This window comes from Gymnoscopelus microlampas, assembly GCF_963454915.1.
Source record: "Gymnoscopelus microlampas genome assembly, chromosome: 11".
Classification (NCBI taxonomy): Eukaryota; Metazoa; Chordata; class Actinopteri; order Myctophiformes; family Myctophidae; genus Gymnoscopelus; species Gymnoscopelus microlampas.
Window position 1 is genome coordinate 30,435,716 of NC_139948.1, and position 21,803 is coordinate 30,457,518.

The window sequence follows — 21,803 nt, forward strand, 5'->3', positions numbered from 1 at the left end:
GTCTCGTATCTCCCTTGGCCAAGGGGGGGATTCGCTTTTGAATGAGTGCCAGTTGTTTGGTTTCACATGTGGGAGAACCATGTTCAAATCCAGGTGGTTAGGGGGCTTGTTCGGATCAGGTGTCCTGGTGGAGGGAGGTCAAACGGAGGTGAATGTAGCAGGGAAGCCCTACTTGAAGAGCAGAAGCATAATATTTCCTTTTCCTAAGGTGGGGATTCCCCTTTGGATGAATGGTAGATGTTTGGTTTCTGATATGGGAGAATGTACACTTAGTTTGAAACACTCACTTTGCAGAGTGCAGACATACAGTACACGTTGCTGTTTAAGTGCTTTGTGTTGGGTTAGTTTTTGACTCAAGCTTTGCTCATAGATTCCTTGTTTTGATTACTCTCAACTGAAACATTTGATTACAGTTTGGTCAGAGATGACAACTATGGTTAGAAATGTAGGAAAATGAGGGCAGGTGGACAGAGACGGAGCGCAATGGGTTAAAATATACAAATAATAATAAAAGGATCAGAAATGTATCACTGATCAGGGCAGGCATAAAATACGTACTGTAGCTGATCCTTGTCACTTCAAATATGTTTTTATTGATCCGATCATCTTGTAGATCGAATCAGGACATGCTTTACTACTATACCTTATGAGGCCATGGCAAGGACGAACTGATGGTGGCTCCATTGAAGGGAGAATTTTACACAAAAGATTTGTATAGCCTTTCTGTTTGTACCTTGTACATCTTTTCTTCTGTCATCTCTCATCTCTCACTCAGAAATGGACGGCTGGCCTTGGATCGGCCTGTTGTGAGCATGTGGATTAATGCTGCTGCAACACCTAGAGTTAGAGGGCTTGTTAAAAGAAAAAACCCTCTCTGCCGTGAGATCATGCCTCCGTCTACCCACCTCTGTCATGTCAATGCTACAATACACACAGCCACATACACACAATAGCAGAAATCTCTGTTACAGCATGTGCATTCTGTACATACACATCTCTCTGTCTGCTCTCTCTTGTGTCTTTCCTATGTCACACATGTGCACCGTCATTGTTTTGACAAGTGAATAAACATCTGCTGTTCTGTAAGAATGCCTTGCTCTCTGTCCCCCAACCTGTCCTCTGCTATTTCCTCAGCATCGTTTGTGAGTCCCCCGCTGAAAACTACAATGTCTGTTTACAAGGAAACTCTGAGTCCTGCTGCCTCTGATGTTCACGCAGGATTTTGGAGTGCATGGCTCTTTTTTTTTTTGGAGGCCAGTCTGGATTAGAATTAGGATGTGAAATGCATGCTGGTGACTGGATAAGGTTTTTTAAACGCGTTATAGTAGTGGCCTACTAAACCTCTCCCACCCCCTCTCTGCCACAGCACATCTAACCCCACCTTGCATGCCACACATGCACGTGCCCATGCACACATGCATGCATGCATACTTGTGCACAGACAGACAGACAGGCAGGCAGGCAGGCAGGCAGGTGCGCACGCATTCACACACCTATGTGCACATGCGCATTCACTCACGTGCACACACACACACACACACACACACACACACACACACACACACACACACACACACACACACACACACACACACACACACACACACACACACACACACACACACACACAGAGTGCTCTCTTGTTCTGGCGTGCGCACACACACACACTTCCTTATGTGTTGTCCACTGAGTGGCAGTAAGGGGAGATAGTAATCTTCCGTAGCCTTGGCACTCTCTAGCGCTCTCGGTCTCATTGAAGAAGATTGATGGCCCCTCCTTAAGGACTGGCTGTTGTTTTGGATGGAGAGAGAAGAAGATGGAGGGGGGGGGGGGGAGAGAAGAAGTGGATTCAGAGTAAAACATTGAGGGAGAGAGCTGCTACTGCAGGTGAGAGCCAGGGGGTTGGAGGGTGTATGATAGTTGGAAGTGGTAATGTGAGAAATGAAGGAGGGAATGCTGCGATATAGGCGTTTGGACCGCACATATATATGTTGTGTATACAAGCACCATCAGTTTTGGATTGGCAAATAGCCTAATTCTTCATCTTTTTAGCTCCACCTTCTTCACTGTTTGTCTGTGTGCGGCTAATCTTGCAAACTGTTGGTCTGCTGGACCAGTCAGTGCCAAACTTTTTGTGCGTGCTGCCAGTAGATCAAGGAAGACAAATAATGTTTTTTTGTTGTGTGTGTGTGTGTGTGTGTGTTTGCATTACCCCTGCCCACCATTCCTCCAGGCTATGAGATATAATGTCCGTGAGGCTATATGTATGTATATATAATCTATCCTACTATAAATGTAAGGAACTTCTGTCTGATCCGCACTTTTTAGACCGGGAGCCAGGCCCAGCCCTCATAATGTTTTCTGCTAAATTTTTTTCACTATGATTTCCTGTTAGCATATACCTTGGGCCATCACAAGTTCATACTGACCACCCCCAACTCGGGGCCGTTTGGTCTCAGGGCCCCCAAAACCCCCTTTTTTGGGGCGAAATTATGTTAATGGCAATATTCATTTACTAAAATTACATAAATTGTCTTACACATATGAAATTCGGCATGGAGTATCCTGACACATAGGGGTAAGTAGCAAAATAGGATTCTAGTGCTTGCTACCATTGTACTTTTAAATATGACCACAACATCCCCAGAAAAACAAAAAAAAATACTGTCCGCTTGACAAATAACAACAAAGATGATTATTTCCCAGCACTTTATGGTGAATATCACTGCCTCACTTGTATATAGAAAACTTCCCATGTCCCTAAGCTTCAATTTGAGCCCAAGATGACCTTTGTATCTTGAACATTACTCTTTCTGTAGCCAACATTCTGCATTATACCTCAAATCGGAGAAAATTGAATATTCAGTCATAGTAGAGACCCTAGGAGTGGTCCACGCGCGACTGTTTATTTTCTTTTCTAGTTTGAATTTTTTGGCATCCTTAGGACCTCTAATATAGGGATTTCGATGATCCCAAGAAAAAAAGTGGTCCAAAGTGTGTTTTTTTCAATGTTTTATTACCCCTATGAGACCTGCGGGATTGCTGGCTGGAACACCGGCGAGACTGTCTTTCGGAGACTATGGCACGCTCAAATTTAGACGTAGCCCAAAGATAGAGATACCATTAGATTTTCAATGGGACCAACCTTGTCATGCTACCTTGTCGGGAAGGGGGCTAAATACCTAATGATTCAAAGTTAGACAACATTTTGGTGAGGGAAAAACATCACCTCAATATATGTGAATGGAAATGGGTTACATGGATATCTACAGCCTCCCCTGTACAGACATGCCAAATGTATGCCAATCTCATGCAGTTTTGGGTAAGAAACATGCAGTTTTTTACATGCAGTAATATACAAATATGTAATGTCCACCTATTGTAAAAAGGAGACCACTTTACTGTATCTATAGCTGTATGAGACCACTGTACTGCATCTATAGCTGTATGAGACCACTTTACTTTATCTATTGCTGTATGATACCACTGTACTGCATCTAGAGACCACTGTACTGTATCTAGACCACTGTACTGCATATATTGCTATATGAGACCACTGTACTTCATCTACAGCTGTATGAGACCATGACTGTATTGCATCTAGACCACTGTACTGCATCTATATCCCACTCTACTGAATCTATAAACCATTGTACTGCATCTTAAGACCACTGTACTGCATCTAGAGACCATTGTACTACTGTACATCTTAAGACCACTGTACTGCATCTAGAGACCACTGCACTGGATCTATAGCTGTATGAGACCACTGCACTGCATCTATAGACTAACTACTGTATCTATAGACCACTGTAGTGCATCTGTAGACCACTCTAGTGCATCTGTAGACCACTCTAGTGCATCTGTAGACCACTGTCATGATCTTTAGACCACTCTAGTGCATCTGTAGACCACTCTAGTGCATCTGTAGACCACTGTCATGATCTTTAGACCACTCTAGTGCATCTGTAGACCACTCTAGTGCATCTGTAGACCACTGTACTGCATCTGTAGACCACTCTAGTGCATCTGTAGAACACTCTAGTGCATCTGTAGAACACTCTAGTGCACCTGTAGACCACTCTAGTGCACCTGTAGACCACTCTAGTGCATCTGTAGACCACTGTACTGCATCTACCAAGTCTTCGCGGTGACCGACCCCCACTGGGGGCAAGCTGTTCTTGAGCCTGGGTCCCCCCCAGGCTCTGTAGACCACTGGACCAATGGTCTATAGATGCAGTACAGTGGTCTAGATACAGTACAGTGGTCTCTAGATGCAGTACAGTGGTCTATAGATGCAGTACAATGGTCTATATATGCAGTACAGTGGTCTAGATACAGTACAGTGGTCTCATACAGCTATAGATGCAGTACAATGGCCTATATATGCAGTACAGTGGTCTATAGATACAGTACAGTGGTCTCATACAGCTATAGATGCAGTACAGTGGTCTCATACAGCAATAGATAAAGTACAGTGGTCTCATATAGCAATAGATAAAGTACAGTGGTCTCATACAGCTATACAGTAGATACAGTAAAGTGGTCTCCTTTTTACAATTGAAACATTGAAAGAAAAAACACTTTGGACCACTTTTTTTCTTGGGATCATCGAGATCCCTATATTAGGAGGTCCTAAGGATGCCAAAAAATCCAAACTAGAAAAGAAAATAAGCAGTCGCGCGTGGACCACTCCAAGGGCCTCTACTATGACTGAATACTCAATTTTCTCCGATTTGAGGTATAATGCAGAATTTTGGCTACAGAAAGAGTAATGTTCAAGATACAAAGGTCATCTTGGGCTCAAATTGAAGCTTAGGGACATGGGCAGTTTTCTATATACAAGTGTGGCAGTGATATTCACCATAAAGTGCTGGGAAATAATAATCTTTGTTATAATTTGTCAAGCGGACAGTATTTTCTTTTGTTTTTCTGGGGATGTTGTGGTCATATTTAAAAGTACAATGGTAGCAAGCACCAGAATCCTATTTTGCTACTTACCCCTATGTGTCAGGATACTCCATGCCGAATTTCATATGTGTAAGACAATTTATATAATTTTAGTAAATGAATATTGCCATTAACATAATTTCGCCCCAAAAAAGGGGGTTTTGGGGCCCCTGCGACCAAACGGCCCCGAGTTGGGGGTGGTCAGTATGAACTTGTGATGGCCCAAGGTATATGCTAACAGGAAATCATAGTGAAAAATTTTTAGCAGAAAACATTATGAGGGCTGGGCCTGGCTCCCGGTCTATTTCTCCTCAGTGGGTTGAGCAATTGATCTTAACTTCCACACGGCCATTTACCATTAGCATATGCAGACAGTGACGGAGCCCGTTTTTCACTTTCAGCAAATTTAAGCTGTGTATTAGCGTTTTTGTGTAAACACCTGAGATTTGGAGTTCCCACAGGCTGTGGGCCCTGTTGTCACGCAGACAGGATCTTTTTGGGTGGACTTAGCGCCGGGCTCCACACACACACACACACACACACACACACACACACACACACACACACACACACACACACACACACACACACACACACACACACACACACACACACACACACACACACACACACACACAACCACAACGAACGCCACACAGAGAATCGCAGAACACATCAGCTCTTCAAAGTTGAAGGAGATTTAGCGGCCGTGTCCACAGACATCCTTTTATAGGCTGAGGGCCGCATTAGATATCATGTTGTCCATAGCAGTCGTACGTCCATACATTAGAACTCAGAAATGGACAAAAATGACTTTTGAATATTCCTTTTAAAACACCATGTGGGTTCAATCCATTTCAACCTATCAGATTTCGAATATAAATATTTTTTAATATAAAATATTGTAGCCAGATCAAATGAATGATTACTTCATACTTATTTTATTCAATAGCCAATAAAGCTGTAATGGTTTAAATACAAGCCCGGATTTATCTGGAAAACGGGAGATGCATCGCTCCAAGGATGTGCTCATTGTGCTGTGATGGAAGTTTGAACAATCTTTACTCGACATGAAGCGGGAAATTATAATGCAAACTATCTATTTGTTTTTTGTGAGGGACAATCCGTACATACTGTAGTTTTTACATCGTTTTTTTCGGTCGAGTCTCGTTGTAAACGGTCTGCCATCACTACCAAATGAATCATCCGTTTCAGTAGACCTGTTATGATTTTGAATCAATTAAAGTGGCGTTCTGTGATAAAACGTGTGTGCTTACTGCTTTCTAGTACCGACTACCGAGTAGCAAGTCTTACTGTGTGTCTGTCTGCCGTGTGAAGTCTGTGTGTTTGCAGCGAGGCAGCTGGCTTTCCTTGTATGACGGTGTTGCGTGGCAAACACAGCTAACCTACAAGCCCACAACGCATTGCATCAGCGATGCATTGTGGACTTGTAGATCGGCTTGGCTCACATTCACACACGTCATACGATGAAGTATAGCCTTGAGGCGACACTTCTCCCTTCCTCTCAGACTGACTGTTCTGTGATCTCGCAAGACCAACTGCTGCTTAAGGTTACATGCGCCCAGAGTCTCGCGAGAACTCGCATGATAGATTTTAGGGGTGTGCCGATACACTAATTTCACGAAACGATACGATATTGGGCTCACAACATCGATACGATATATGGCACTTTTTTAATATGAAAATATATGGGGGGGGGGGAAAGCTTATGAAAATATATGGGGGGGGGATGCAAACAAATACTTCTGTTTTTGCCCCAAAACGATACATATCGTCACGAAAATCGCGATATATCGCGGGACAATATATCGGCACACCCCTAAGATTATATATTTTTTTATTTCAATTTTAACCGTAATTTTATAGTTGAACATTCTTTTATTTTTAATATTCAAAGGAATATTCAAATATGGAATATTCGTTGACAGCCTTAACGTACTTTGACGCTTCGACGCCGGGTATGTAAATGACCGGGTTGTCACACACACCACACCACACACCAACAACATGATGACATGAGCAGCGCTCCTCTCCAAAAGTGTAACTGCATACCGAGTAGGGCTGGTATATTAATATTCGAATATCGAATATGAATTAACATCAGATTGGTGGTTAAAAAAAAAGAATGGTGGTTATGTTTTTCTTGTCATGTCATGTCATGTCGTTACCATATATCACCCCCATCTTAGCTGCACTTCACTTGTTACCTATTAATTTCAGAATTGATTTTAAGATTTTACTGATGACTTTTAAAGCTGTGAATGGACAGGCTCCCAATTATATCTTAGATACGCTGACCCCTTACGAGCCTGTGCGCAGCCTTAGAGCCTCAGACAAGGCCCTCTTGATCGTTCCCAGAGCCCGCCTTATCACAAAGGGTGGCCAGGCTTTTGCAGTTCGGGCCCCTGAGTTTTGGAACGCCCTACCAGATGACCTAAGGCTTGCAAAATCAGTGTCGTTTTTTAAATCTCTTCTCTCTTCTTGCCATTTTGTGTTTTATTGATTATATCTGTATGTGTCTATTTTACATTGTGTGGTTATTGTGCTATTTTATTCACTGATCTTTTGTTGTATTTTTATATCTAATGTTTATCATGCTCTTTTACCTTGTCCTGTAAAACACTTTGTAACTATGTTTGGAAACACGCTATACAAATAAATTAATTATCATTGCCTCTTGCCAGATACTTTGCCCTTATCGCAAAGCAAAGGAGGAGGGTTGAGCTGATAATATAGCTACTATGCTGTGCAAAAGCACAATTACACAGCCCTGGGTGGACAACCTGTCCTCAGTGGAACGTCACTTTCAGGTTTTTTCTCTGCTGACACGCACGCACACACACACACACACACACACACACACACACACACACACACACACACACACACACACACAGCTTCATTTGCATGTCAGCAGGATTATATTCTCTTCAGGATGCAAATTGTCGGGGAATGTGTAGTGACGGAATTATTAATTAAATTACGACACAGTCTTTTGTGTGTGCAGTTGTAATGGCCATCAGTGGTGTCTACTGTCTAGTGCATGTGCTGTAGCACTGGAGGGAATTAGTAGTCTGTCACTGTGCATTACATCAGGCCCATTGCTCTGTGTGGGCAGCTCTCGGCTGACTGGCTGGCTGGCTGTGATGGCAGCTATGCTCTTTATTCTGTCATTCTTTCCTTTGTCACTCTGTTTAAGTGTAGTCTAGTGCTTGATGTAAATCCCTGGTGTTTTGTTCATTTCTACATATTTGTTTAACCCTTCCATTGTGTTAGGGTCTTTTTTGACCCGTTTTCAAGTTTGAATAGGTAAAAAGTACCCTTTTCATTTCTTTATTGGAACGAGGCTTCATAATATCCTCAGAAATAGCCATTTTAACACAACAAAATTATTTATCATAATTTTAATTAATTCTGATGGTCTCAAAAAAAAAAGTGACACTTGTGGTGTTAGGGTCCGAAATGACCCGGCAAAGAAGTGTGGCTCAATTCCCCCCCAAATTGTCAATATTCAATGTTTACATGTTTGAGAGTGAGAGAGACTTGTCCTCAATTAGCATTTGCTATCAGGACTCAGGAGTAAAATAAAGTTTGAGTTTATGAAAAATAAATGACTTTTTACCTTCTATGGTATACGGGTCATTTCGGACCCTAACACCACTAGTGTCACTATTTTTAATAATTTTAACATTTTTTAAAGTTAAAAAACGAAAAAAGTATTTTTAATTTTTTTTTTTTGGAAGTGTGTAGTGTCTAATTATTATTCTTAATTATTCTATTATAGCTAGATAACATCATTATCCATTGCCTTCATTATAGGAAATTTAATGAGTGAATTTTAACATTTTTATAATAGAAAACTAGATACATTGAAAGATGAAACCCTAGCCCTAACCCAACATAATATTTTAAAAAGTGTTTACATGGATATGAATGCATTACAAGTCAGCTATGAGGTGGGAGAAAAAAAATAATGAAAATACTTATTTTTTGAGTATTTTGGGCTGATTTAAATCAAATTTCAAATTTGACCCACTGACACCACAAGTGGATGCAGTTTTGCAACACCCTTGCAACACAATGCAAGGGTTAAACAAAGTTAATGTCACAACAGGTCCTGGTGCTGGTGAGACTGAGAAATTGGCGTTTTGACTCTCCATTTAATTCCCTCCAATTCTGTGAATCAAGTCCGACTCTTTTTTTCCTCCTTACGTCCATCCCTCCCTCCTCCTTTCTGCCCCTATACCTAATTTGTCTACCATCCGTGCTCTGTGTGTGTGTGTGTGTGTGTGTGTGTGTGTGTGTGTGTGTGTGTGTGTGTGTGTGTGTGTGTGTGTGTGTGTGTGTGTGTGTGTGTGTGTGTGTGTGTGTGTGTGTGTGTGTGTGTGTGTGTGTGTGTGTGTGTGTGTGTGTGTGTGTGTGTGTGTGTGTGTGTGTGTGTGTGTTTTCCCTTTCCAGTCTTTGTATTTCCACAATTGTTTGGGCTGCTGCTCCACGTCTCTCTCGCTCTTCTTTTCATCAGTGTATTGTACAACGACTTATCTTTCATCCTAGCTCTCTAGTCTACTTTGCTTTCCTTACCGGCACTTACCTTTTTTCATTTTGTCCCCCCTTCTTTTTAACTTATCAATTTATCCATTTATATGTTGACTATTCTTCATTTTCACTATTTTTTATTTTCTCTCTATTTTGTAGCTTGGCAGGTTGCTTCCCCCCCCCCAGACCCTACTACCTCAAGAGTCTCAGCCACATCTGTGGGTTCTAACAGGGTTGCTAGATGAATGTGTAGATCGCTAGATAGATGGGTGATGGATGGAGAGCTAAATGAATTCAGGCGTGTTGCAAATAAGTTAGAATGGGTGGATAATTATAATTTAGTATGAAAAGAGGGATGGACAGAGTGATGAGTGTGACTGTGTAGAGTTGCTCTGGAGGTTCCCGGTTCGATCCCTGGCTGCTCCTGACTTGCTGATGTGTCCGTGAACAAGACACTTAACCCCTAACTGCTCCCGATGAGCAGGTTAGTGCCTTCATTCTATGGCTGCCTCCGCCATCTGTGTGTGCAAATGGTTGAATGTAATGCACATTGTAAAATGCTTTGGATAAAGGCTCTATATAAATGCACCTTTTACCATTTTAGTGGATGAAACTATAGGTTACGAACGTGACCTCGGTTATTTGAGTATTACGAGCGAGATGTCTTGCATATGGGAGAGCGCCCCCTGAGGTGATCACAGAAGCATTTATTATACACTTCCAGACATTTTTTGGCTGGATCAAGGTCGCACCGGGTCCACGACAGCAGGGTACCACCCCCCCTTGTACTATATAAGGTACTGCCGTGGCCCGGCGCGTTCTTCAAGATAAGCATTTTCCTTCCTCGTATACAAGGAGGGTGCTTCGATGAGACATCTTGCTCGTAATACTCAAATAACCATTTTTCATATTACTCACTCAATGTCTTGCTTATGGGAGATGTGATAAACTCCCGTATTGCCCAGAAACTTATATAAAAGTCCTGACCAGTCAGCCTATGGGGTTACCCCCTTGTCTGGAACCCACACTGAGGACTGCAGTCACATCCAGTCTATAAAATCTTGCGAAGGTCAAGGGTGAAGACCAGCCTGCCACCACACATATATCCTGAATAATGATCCCTTTAAGAAGGGCCCAGGATGTAGATATCCCTCTAGTGGAATGTGCACGCAACCCATCTGGCGAGTATGATCTTTGTATGGCCTCCACTATCCAGTGGCAGAGCCTCTGTTTAGTTATGGTTTTCCAGCCTACTCCTTGGCCCATGAGACAAACAACTGGTCCGACCTTCTTAGAGTCTTAGACTTCTATGTGCTCAGCGCCCTGACAGGGGGAATGTACATTTTGGTGCTCCTGCGACACAAAAGAATGAGGGTGAAACGCCTCCAATTTGATAGGAATGCGCTTCATAAGAGGGTTCTTTGGTACGAAAGCCAGGTTAGGCTTCATGACCGCCCAAATGTTATTGTCAGTGAAACGAGTGCACTCCGGGTGTACTAAAGGAGAGGCATCATCTCCGCCACCCAATGACCCCACAGTGGGGCTATCAAAATCACTGAGAGTCCCTGGTCTCTCACTCTTGTGAGTGTGGGGACAATTAGAGTCAATGGAGGGAAGGCGTACAGCAGAACCCTGGACCATCTGTGCTCCAGTGCATCCAGACCCAGTGAAGCTAAGGCCCTCATCAAGAAGAACAGTGGGCATTTCGCGTTCTCTTGTGATTGCAGATGAAGATTGCTCCACAGTCAGACAATCTGACTCTGATGAGATCTGAGTCCCCTTTGTCTGCTGACATATGGCACCGTAGGTGTGTTGTCTGTTCTGACTTACGCCTGGTAGCCTTTGAGGAGCAGGAGAAAGTGTTGCAGTGCTAGAAACACCGCCATGAGCTCCAAATAATTTATACTTCCTTAGACTGGAGTCCCTCCAGTGACGCAACACTGCTACGCACTCGGTTGTCACGGCAAGCTGACAAAACCGGTGACACGCCTGGGGAATTCCAAGTGCTGTCACTCGCCGCTGGAATTCCTTCATGTGTAGTTTGCCTAACCAAATAAGCATTATTGCAGATGCCACGAGACCCAGCAGTCTTAGACACAGTTTGCCTCAGTTTGAACCTGCAAGCCGTAGCCAATCGTCAATGTAATTTCCAAAGCGAATGCCTCGCTGTCTAAGCGAGGATATCGCGGCTTGCGTGCATTTTACACACACGGGAGGGCTTAGAGACATGCTGAGAACCATGTACTGCACTCATAAACTCGCCCCTGGCTGAAACCCGAAGTACAGAAACTTTCTGTGCGGTGGGTAGATGGGAATATGAAGGTAAGCGTCTCATAGATTTATTGACGTGAAACCAATCTCTGCGACGTATCATATTTAACAAGATCGCGTACGTGAGCTTACTGACGTTGAAAATCCGTAGATAACAGTTGAGAGTCCTCAGATCCAGGATAGGACGTAGCCCCCCTCTTTTTTTTCCGGCCGCCCTCCATTGCGCTAGCCGTGCCGCCTGACGCGGTCTCCAGTACTAGAGACGGAGGCATACAAGTGTAGGAAGATGGGCAAACCTCTACTTCGTCGCTATCAGTAGAGTTGAGGGCGGAATTAGACATGCATATGTCATAATTCAGCTCCTCTTCCTCTTTGTCTATTTTGGCAGCCGCTTCCAGCGTCTTCAGCCTCTTCCGCCCGGCTTTGCGCCGGGGACGCAGAATTGTGATCCTCTCCTTGTCCGAAGGGAATGGAGACTGCCACCATAGACTCTACCAACATCGGACCCCAGTCCGAGTCAGTGAAGCGTGCCTGTCTGCACTCCAGGCGTGCCTGGGGAAGCTGTAGCTTTCTCAGCTCTCCATCCTTCTCATCTCCACTCTCTGTCGCCATGGCTCACGTTTAGCTATTCTGTGTAGACCTGGCCAGAGAGTTGTGCTACAGCCTTTGCAGCTTTAGCTTGTACAGCTAAACAAATGTAAAGAAACTTCCACTGTTTTACTCGTATATGATAGCTTCAAATCGACGAGGTGAAAGCACAGAATATTGGCAGAATCCACCTTACGCAGCCAATGAGGGGAGAAACCTTCTCAGTCTTACCCGTATACGATAGAGCCAAAGCGGCTTGTAGAAATAATCCAGCCTGCGCAGCCTGCGCAGCTCAAGGTTAGCGTTGGAGCTGAACAGAAAACAGCGATAGCCACCGCGGGTAACGGTGGGCTAATTCTTCCCAAAGAGACTTCTCTGAAGAAGAGCTAAAAATGCAGGATTTTCGCAATGCTGCTAAAATCTCAGAAAGCTGCTGGAAGCGTTCGTTGGTCCAAGATACGCTCCTGTCCAAGTGAACTGTTAAGCTACTCGACTGCTGCTCAGAATGAGAGATACATGCTCTGAGATACATGCGAGAAGAAATTATTGAATAACACGCCGGGCCACAGCAGTCCCTTATTTAGCACAAGGGGGGGGGGGGGGGGGGGTGGTACCCTGCTGTCGTGGCCTGGTGTGACCTTGATCCAGCCAATAAAATGTCTGGAAATGTATAATAAATGCTTTTGTGATGACGCCAGGGGGCGCTCTCCCATAAGCGAGATATTGAGTGAGTAATATGAAAAATAACCACTGGTGACCGATTTGTGAAGGGAGTCTGTGAGGGCAGGAGATAGGATAGAGAATGGGGTCTTTATTGTAACCTCTTGTCACCCTGAGGGGGTAACTGGGTGAGACACCATCCAACCCACTGACAGGGTGACCACTTCCAGGTCATCCCTCATTTCCTGTTGTCAGAACCCATTACCACACCAGTGACCGCTGTTTGGAGCATGGGACAAAAGAGGACGTGCAGATAAGGTGGGGAGGAGGGGGACCATTATTAATCCAGAGGAACAGAGGGATAGCGAGAATTGTGTATTGATGCATGAAGATGGAGAAGAGAATGGAAGAGTGTGGGTTCTATCTTGAGGGAGCAGCCAACAAAAGACAATAGGTTAGACCAGATTCATTTGTGTGTTAAACTTAATGTTTTGAAGGTGGAGTGAGAACAGGAGCAGCCAGGGTCAATCTATGTAGAGGAGAAATACAACAGATATTATCAACTTAGCTTTCACACACTTTGTTTTTCATGTTCAATTACAGTTTTAGCCCTTCATCCCTTACATTCCCCAGTCTACCTGTTAAAAACATTGCATCAAGCAGGTTGGTATTAAACAGGTATTTGAAGTGGGGCATATCGATTTGACTCGTGTCTCTTTTTGTTGCAAAGTTTTGAGTGCACATTTGCTTGTTCTGTCAATAAGGGGGATCACGTATTCATTTGAGGTGAGTTATCGATCAGCCTTTTTGCTTCGCCCATACACACGTCTGAGAGAGCAACTTGCTCTTTGGCATTCCTCGTGAGCACTCTACCTCTGTATTTTGCATCTGATTGACATTTCTTTGCTATTTATGCGTAAACCTGCGGGTCTTTAAGATGATTCTATTCATTCATTTAGGCACTTCCTTTTCTCTTTCTCTCTGAGGTTCAAGTCCATAGGCGATATGGAAGATGGTCTGGAATACAAAGAGAATATTAATAACTGTCAAAATTTCAAAAGTAGCCTCTGGGCTAAATTAGACCAGGGGTCTTCAACCTTTTCAGGCCAGGGACCCCCAAACTGATGGGGTGATGGAGCAGGGACCCCCTACCTCATAGGGTAGGGGGTAGGCCACCACATATATCGTATATTTATGTATAAAATTGCGTTTTATATGTATAAACAATTAAACATGAACAAATGGTTGCCTGGAGCCTGCTCCTACCCACAGGTTGTTCCAGTAGGTGTGCAAAAGACCTTTTCTTTCTCTACAAAATATGTATAAACATACCATGTTATTGTGCATTCAATACTAAGCTATTAAAATATGTCATGTTATGTTTAAAGACATATTGACATTTTTGAACAAAAAAATTAACTAGAAAATGTGCTCCTCGGAGCACAGGTCTCCGCCAGTACTGTTCCTGATTAATCCTGTCTTTCTTACCACACTTCAAAAGATATAAATGATCTTTTGAAGTGACACACCAATTTATAGGTCTCTATTTCATCATGCGTCTCGCTAGCCAATCAAAGCACACCCTTTCAACATATTGTCACGTGTCACGTGAAGCTTGACCAATGTTAGCTTGGTGGACACACGGAAGGACGAGAACGAAAACATAGTCTCCTGGCGGAGACAACAAAAAGTTTTTAAAACTTTTTATTTTTATTTTTATCAAACAACAATTTTGCGGACCCCCTGCAGTACCTCCGCGGACCCCCTAGGGGTCGCGGACCCCCTGTTGAAGACCTCTGCTCTAGACTAGAGCAAGAAGTTAGTTTTCATTTTGGGGGTTTCATCTCCCTTTCCTTGGTCACCATTGTTTTAAGGCACAATTCCACATTTCATGATACACATTATAGTATAGGAAAGTGGTTTTCAAAGTTTGTGTGCCACAATACGCCGCAATGCAACACATTGTAAGTTTATAGAAAAAGAAAATTCTTAATTAAATTAGCAAAATTGTGACGCCAGGCTGAAAGTGGTTAATACATATTTGTTTAGGGTATAGTATTTACCTCTGTATTGGGAAATGAGTGGGCACAAAGTTCTGATAGTAAATACAAAAATAACACTTAACTTGTATTTATTGCAAATTGGAAATAATGATGTGTGGTTGTCACAAAATCCCATGGCACAACTGGACTTTAGGAATAGGAACCACTGGACTGCGTGACTCTACAATCATGCAGAACAAGAATCAGATGCTCTTTGGGAAGAGTTGGATCAAAAGCAATAAAGTGTGTTCTAAGTTCCTTTCCTTTGTAGATGAACAGTAGATTTAGAGTACTTCAGGGGGAGAACTTAAAAAATATCCAAGGCCCACTGTTCCGTTGGAAATAGCCTTTATTGAAGCCTGACTTGACAAATAAGCTTTTATTGAAGCCTGGCATGGCAAACAAGCATACACCAAGTACCCTGATGAAGGCTTGTTTGAGCTGAAACATATTGGTCAGCAAGAGTTTTTTTTTTACTTTGCTAAGCCATGCTTCAATAGAGGCTTTTCATTTTTTTCCAAAGGAACGGGTTGTGCCTTGGATAGTTCTCCTGAAGTACTCAGAGTACTAGGTTTACACAACTTCGTCAAAGGGAAGAGTGGGTTGGACCACAGAGTGCCATCATGGGTCTCTCCTAACCAGATGGCTGTACTGTTGTTGGAGTCTTATATGATCCATTTATTCATCACACCAGCATAGAACTTGCACATCTGGTCTGCATCCACACCCATCTTATTCACATTTACAGGCAAGGGTGAATAGACGACGAGGCATTTTTGGGACACGTCATGTCTACTTTGAATCTAATTGCCCTAAGCACGTCCATTTGTGATTTGGTTAAATTAAATTGTAGTCCCTCAAGGCTTTGTTTACATTTGTGGCTTTGTGGCCCATTTGGAGAGGAGCCAGGCATAGTTCGTGTTTGGAATAGTATTTTAATGCTGGTTGGAATTGAATAAGTAGGGCCTCTGTTTCACTTTGTTCAGTCTCACCGTGTAAACCCCACAGCAGTTTTACTAAAACATGCATACACTCTCACAGACGTGTGCACAATGCACAAAGGCTCACTAACACACAAACACACACATTCCCACTAAGAATATTTTATACTAGTAACAGTTGTTGCACTGTGCATTCAAGTCAGGCACATGGTGTAAAATGTTATGTTCATTCAACTTGAACATTCAACTCGACACGGAGTCATCCTGTTGTAAGAATTATGATAAAGTTCAGTTCATCCCATTCCCACTCCCTCTCTGCACAAAATGCATCTTTTGTCTGCTTTCTTTGTTTTGCAGCCCACTAGGAAGTCCAGACACAGTGAGCGGACAAACTGACAAGACGGTCCGACCTACAGACAGAGAGCAGCGCTTACAGCCCTGACGGACATGGTCCAGCTGGCTGGCCATGGCAGCAGGCAGCAGCACAGATGTCTGAGGGACTTTGATCTAGGTGAGTACCAAATAGGGGTGAGATCTGGAGGGGAGGTTGGTCTGTACCAATATTGGGAAAGATCAAGTGTGTGTATGTGTGTGTGTGCGTGTGCATGTGCACGTGCGTGCGTGTATTACTTTATTTTTGTGAGGGCTAAATGTCCCCACAAGTGCAGTAGAATTCGAGAAATAGATGGTACTCGAAAAAGAAATGGTTGTTCTATCATTACAAATATTTAGTGATAGAGTTAGGTTTAGATTAAGGTTAGAGTTAGAATTAGGCATTTAGAGGTTCGATTTATGAGTTGGGGTTAACGCTAAGCCTGATATATCGTGTTGTGCACCGAACATAGTATATCTACAAGCTGACAATGCGTCGCAGTGGGACACGTGAGTTTGTAGATCTGAAATTTCCGGTGCAGAACACTGATGCGCAACTAAGTATAACTCAGGCTTTAGGGTTAAGTTTGAAAATGTCAAAAGCGGAGGTTGTGGGTTCGAATCCATGTGGTGCTTTGTTGAGCGTTGATACCAGCGGTTCTCAAATTGTGTGAATTCTGTGATCTAGTCTTTAGTAGTCAGTTGAACCCCATAGTGGATAAGTCGGATACTGATGGCACAGAATGAGCAGCAGTTACAGTATGTGTTTCGAATTGGAAACACAGCCATTCCAAAACAGCATTGATGACAGAAGAAGTAAAGTACTCCTTGAAGAATACCAAGTAGCTGGAGAAGCAGGGGATGAAAATGACAACCAAGAGGATGCAAGGAAGGTGGAGTCGTCATTTACCAAAGAGAAATAACACCAGACTCTAATAAAATACTTAACAGTGTGAAAGAAGGCTGTGGTGTTGGGTTGCTGGAATATGTGGGGCACTGAGCTTGCTGAGGAGGGACAAAACTGTAAAGTCTGAGAAATTGTGTTGCTAGTGCTGCTGTATATGCAATTATGCATGCACTTAGAGTAACATAGGGTTTATTGTTTTATTAACAAAAAACATAACAACAAACAGCCTAAAAAAGAGGAAGAAGAATTAAACCATGGACCTACCTGCGGATTATACCAGTGTCAGTTTACCTTACGTGGATTATTGATTGAATATTGTTATTAGGCAGAAATGTAGAAAACAGTATAAGTACAGTCAAAACACTTTGTCTAAAAGGTACATCCAAAAAAGTCCTTGCGGTCTTGTTTCCATTGGTTCCTGGTATTCAATTCATAAACATCTAAAGTAGCACCAAACAGTTCAATATCATCACAAAATACATAAAAAGACTATATGTACAGAGTCGTAAAAAACAATGGGGTGGGGGGGGGGTCAAAGGAACGGTGTCGACACACGCTAACATTTTTCACCTTAAACCCTTTAGTTTTTTTGTGTTTTTCTTGCATGTAAACTAACCACGAGGACATGTTAAGTATATCCCACTCAGTTCAGTTAGAGCTACTCAACCCGCAGCCCGCGGGCCGCATGCGGCCCCAACGCAAATATATTTTTCAAATATATTTTTCAAATATATAGGTTGCTTCCTTTTTTTTCAAAAACAAACAGACATACACAGGGGCGTCAATTGGGTAGGGCAGGTGCCATACCTTGGCTCCAAAAATTGTTTTTATAAAAAAAAAAAGAAAATCATGAATAGTAGCCTAATGCAGGTGTAAGACCATTATGTTTGTATTGTGTTATAGGTATAATGCATAGTTTTCTATGCATTTCGGGGTTTTGGGGGGTTCGACCCCCAAAACTATTTTGGCTTTGCCGCGCGCCCAGGATAGGTGTCCCTTATTTCAATCTCTGGGAGTTGGCAACCCTAACCTTGCCATACCTTAGCTTTTGCTGAACTGACGCCACTGGACATACACACAAAATAAATAGGTACAGTGAAAAGAATATGATGTCAAAATGTACATTTTCTCATAACAATAACAATGTGTAGTGTGTTACAAAATCGATAAATCCAAAATAGGACCAACGTTTTTAGCTTGCGGAACTTTTGGTATTTTGCTGAGTGGCCCCTGAGCCATCTTAAGTTCAGTAGCCCTGAGTTAGAGTCTGTGAGATACTGTGTGCATTTGCGTTTTTGTGGAGAGTTAACCAAATAATGAAAGATGTGATATTCACACAGGATTAATAGCCTACCAGTGGGGTATGTGTTAAAGTGAAGGCTTCACTGTTGCTGTAGCTTATGCATGCATAATATAGATCAACAGCCTCATGAAACTGATCTTGAACTATTTTACAAATTCCTCCGAATGTTATGTCATGAACATTCAGAGGAATTTGTATTTGAATAGTATGTGGCTTGATTACAGGGAAACGGCACACCTTACCAAAGTAGCATAATATACATTTACAAAGGTAATAAACCTGTGTTTTGTCTGGCAATGCACTCTTAACGCCAGCACTAGTGTTGCATACATGTTTGGGGATTTAAATCAAAATGCAGCTTGTGTTGAGAAATGCCAGGCTGTTTTTTATCTTCTTTCTACATTATCATGCAGATGGATCATCTTGCAGAATCACATTAAGGATCTAGCTTTCCAGCTAACCAGCGGTTAAGTCAATATCTGTGGCGGTATTGAATCTGATGCCCCATAAACAACCTCGCTCTGTGCTGTCAGGATGCTCAAAATAATTTAAAATATTGAAAAGGTGACAGCCAACTCGCATGTGTGTGTGATTTGTGTTTCTATGTGTGTGTGTTTGTGTACGTTTGTTTTCTTATTTGCGACTAAATGCGTGTAACCCACTGTATCAGTGTGCATGCTTGAGTGAGAAACAGTCACTGCTGACCCTGCAGTTAGGGCCAATTTACTGTTATCACAGTGACAAGTGTCTCCATGCGAAGACAACAGTAATTAGCTGGGGGTTGATGTCGGTGAGGACCTGTCGTAGGGTTCCACTCATCTTGACCCGATCTCCTTCTTCATACTTGTCAGTGGGCCTGTCTCCATCCTGTCCCGTCAGTCCCTCATGCTCTGCTGCTCCAGGTAATTGATGCCACTTCAGATCAGGCAGTAGACCGGGTGCCACTCACCTAATCTGTCATTCACCCACCCTGCCAGATATCACCAGATCCCGCTACCCGCTTACAGTACGTTTCAGGTCGTACAGGCAACCCAAGAGAGAACCCCAGTCCATCCCCATTATTGACCTTTATTTATTCAGGGAAGACCATAGAGCAAGCTCTCTTTTTCAAGGACGCCCTGAGTACAACATGATCACAACATATGGTATTAAAAAAAACAATACAATTTTAAATAAAGTGCAATATAATGAACAACATCATAATGCAGACACATAAGGGTTTCACAAAGCAGGTGCAATCCTTATTTAATCCATCCTCAAGTAGTACCCTAAATGTCACTATAGAGACCAATTGATCCAGTTTCAGAGAGTCCTGGAATTTGTTTTATTTATATGAATGTGGAGGGCAGTAATAGATCTCAACCAATCTAACTATATAAATGGCGACCGACTTCCGCACCCTCGGTGTCGACACCCCACAGCTCTGTTATCGAATAAACAACGCACCGCCAGACCACATGTCGCCAACTGACTCGCCACGCCGGCCGCGCTGAATTTACGCCTCGCGTAGGGGACATCTCACTGCTCACTACACCTTTTCCACCGCGCAACATAATTAATTCTACTCACCAAATGTCGGACAAAACGGAAGGGGAGGCAGCTTCGTACCGTTTACCGTGCGCACGACCTCATCACCACAACAGCAGCCAGCCGCTGCGGGGGGTTTTTCCTTTTTTTCCAAACTTTTTTTTTGGTCACCATTTTCTCCAGGCACCATTTCTGGTGTAACGTGCGGCAGCATGCGCTGGGCTGCCAGGTTTGCACAGCCAGCGCCAGCAACAAGCAACCACCTTCATGAAAAAAAAAAAAACACCGAAATGGTCCGCCATGTTCCAGGGGGGTCCCCGCGCGTCCCAACACTCCACAGGGGGTCCGTCGACCAGCAGGGGGTCCGCGGGGGTCCCCCTCAAACATCAAAAATATATTTTTTTTCAATTTTTTTTTATTTTTTTTTTAACTTTTCCACAGTTTTACTCCGGCGATTTGGGTCCCCCAATATACACGCGGCCACGCTGGGCCCCGTGCGCGGCTGGGGTTGAGGGGGGCGTAGCCCCCCGAAACTCTAGTTGACAATAACTCCAGAAACGTACGTTTTAAAAACGTGGTTCTACTGTAGGCTGCTAAAGGCTTTGTTGTGGAATGTTTGGAGAGTGCTTCCTAATGGTTATTATAAGGGACATACCACCATGTTGGAAGAATGATGATGTTGTAGATGTTTTAACCTCTTTCTTAGACAGAATGTGTTATATCTGTTCAGTAGAACATTGCTGACATTACCCTACAGTACATACTGTACGGTAGTACAGGTATTTCAGTTATGGAACATTCTTTAAAGCAACATGCCACTGTGGCTTGTAGGCTTGCTAAATTTATCCTCCAGTGCAAAACATTAGCTGCCTTCGATGGGTGTTAATTAGACACCTTGTTTTTTTTAAATTATCCATAAACTTGAGCCTCCCCTCAAATCTTGGCTTATCGCTCAGCACACCACTGTGTTTCATGGTGGAGGTCTGTTGGTTCCAGGCTACTGGTAATGATGACACTGAATACAGAGTATGTGAAGTAGATCTGTGGGGAATAGGAAATGTCTTTAAGTCAACCCACTCAGGAGTGAACATCTCAAGTGAGAACTCGAGCTTGTGTATTGTCTTAAACACACGGCTTATCTCCTTCAGTGTACTTTATCGGGCAAGCCTTTAGTTGCGGCTCACTCAGCTGTCACTTAATGCTCAGTCATTACACCCTCTGTCGCCGCCTCGGTGCAGGCGTTGCTGCTGTCGGCATGGATATGCAGACAGATGTGACAGCTGGCCAACCATATGTGGTAGGACTTTAAGATCTTTATGCCTTAATTATTCTTGCCCTTGGGACCACTATCGACATTTTAGACCCTCACGTCCAAACCTGATCAACCGCAAGCGTCCAATTGGTATTGTTTGTCTCCCAGCAACCTCGGAACTGAAAAGGTGCTTTCTCCTTCCATGTTGCTGCTCTCACAAAATCTCATCTCCCTCGTTATCCCGGGTTCTAATTCTGGTTGCCGCGGCAACCCTGCAGCTCTCCCCTATCGGTGGCTCACCCTCTGTCTCTCTATCTCAACTGCTTGTTATGTGCGGCTGAGTTGGTTAATGATGGTGTTTTATTTACAGTATATCTCTCCTCTGGTAGGGTTTTACTTTTGATGGTTTCACTGTTGATTAACTCTAACTTTC

At 43.2% G+C, this 21,803-nt stretch overlaps 1 protein-coding gene across 2 annotated transcripts in view; it reads left to right on the plus strand.

The window, feature by feature from the left end:
- The window catches only part of spop (speckle type BTB/POZ protein), a 99,293-nt gene that overhangs the window by 14,326 nt on the left and 63,164 nt on the right, over nt 1-21,803 (plus strand). For both annotated transcript variants that reach the window (XM_084070966.1, XM_084070967.1), the window contains one exon: nt 16,367-16,520. The gene's annotated coding sequence lies outside the window, so the exon portion shown is untranslated. The remainder of the gene's footprint in view (nt 1-16,366; nt 16,521-21,803) is intronic.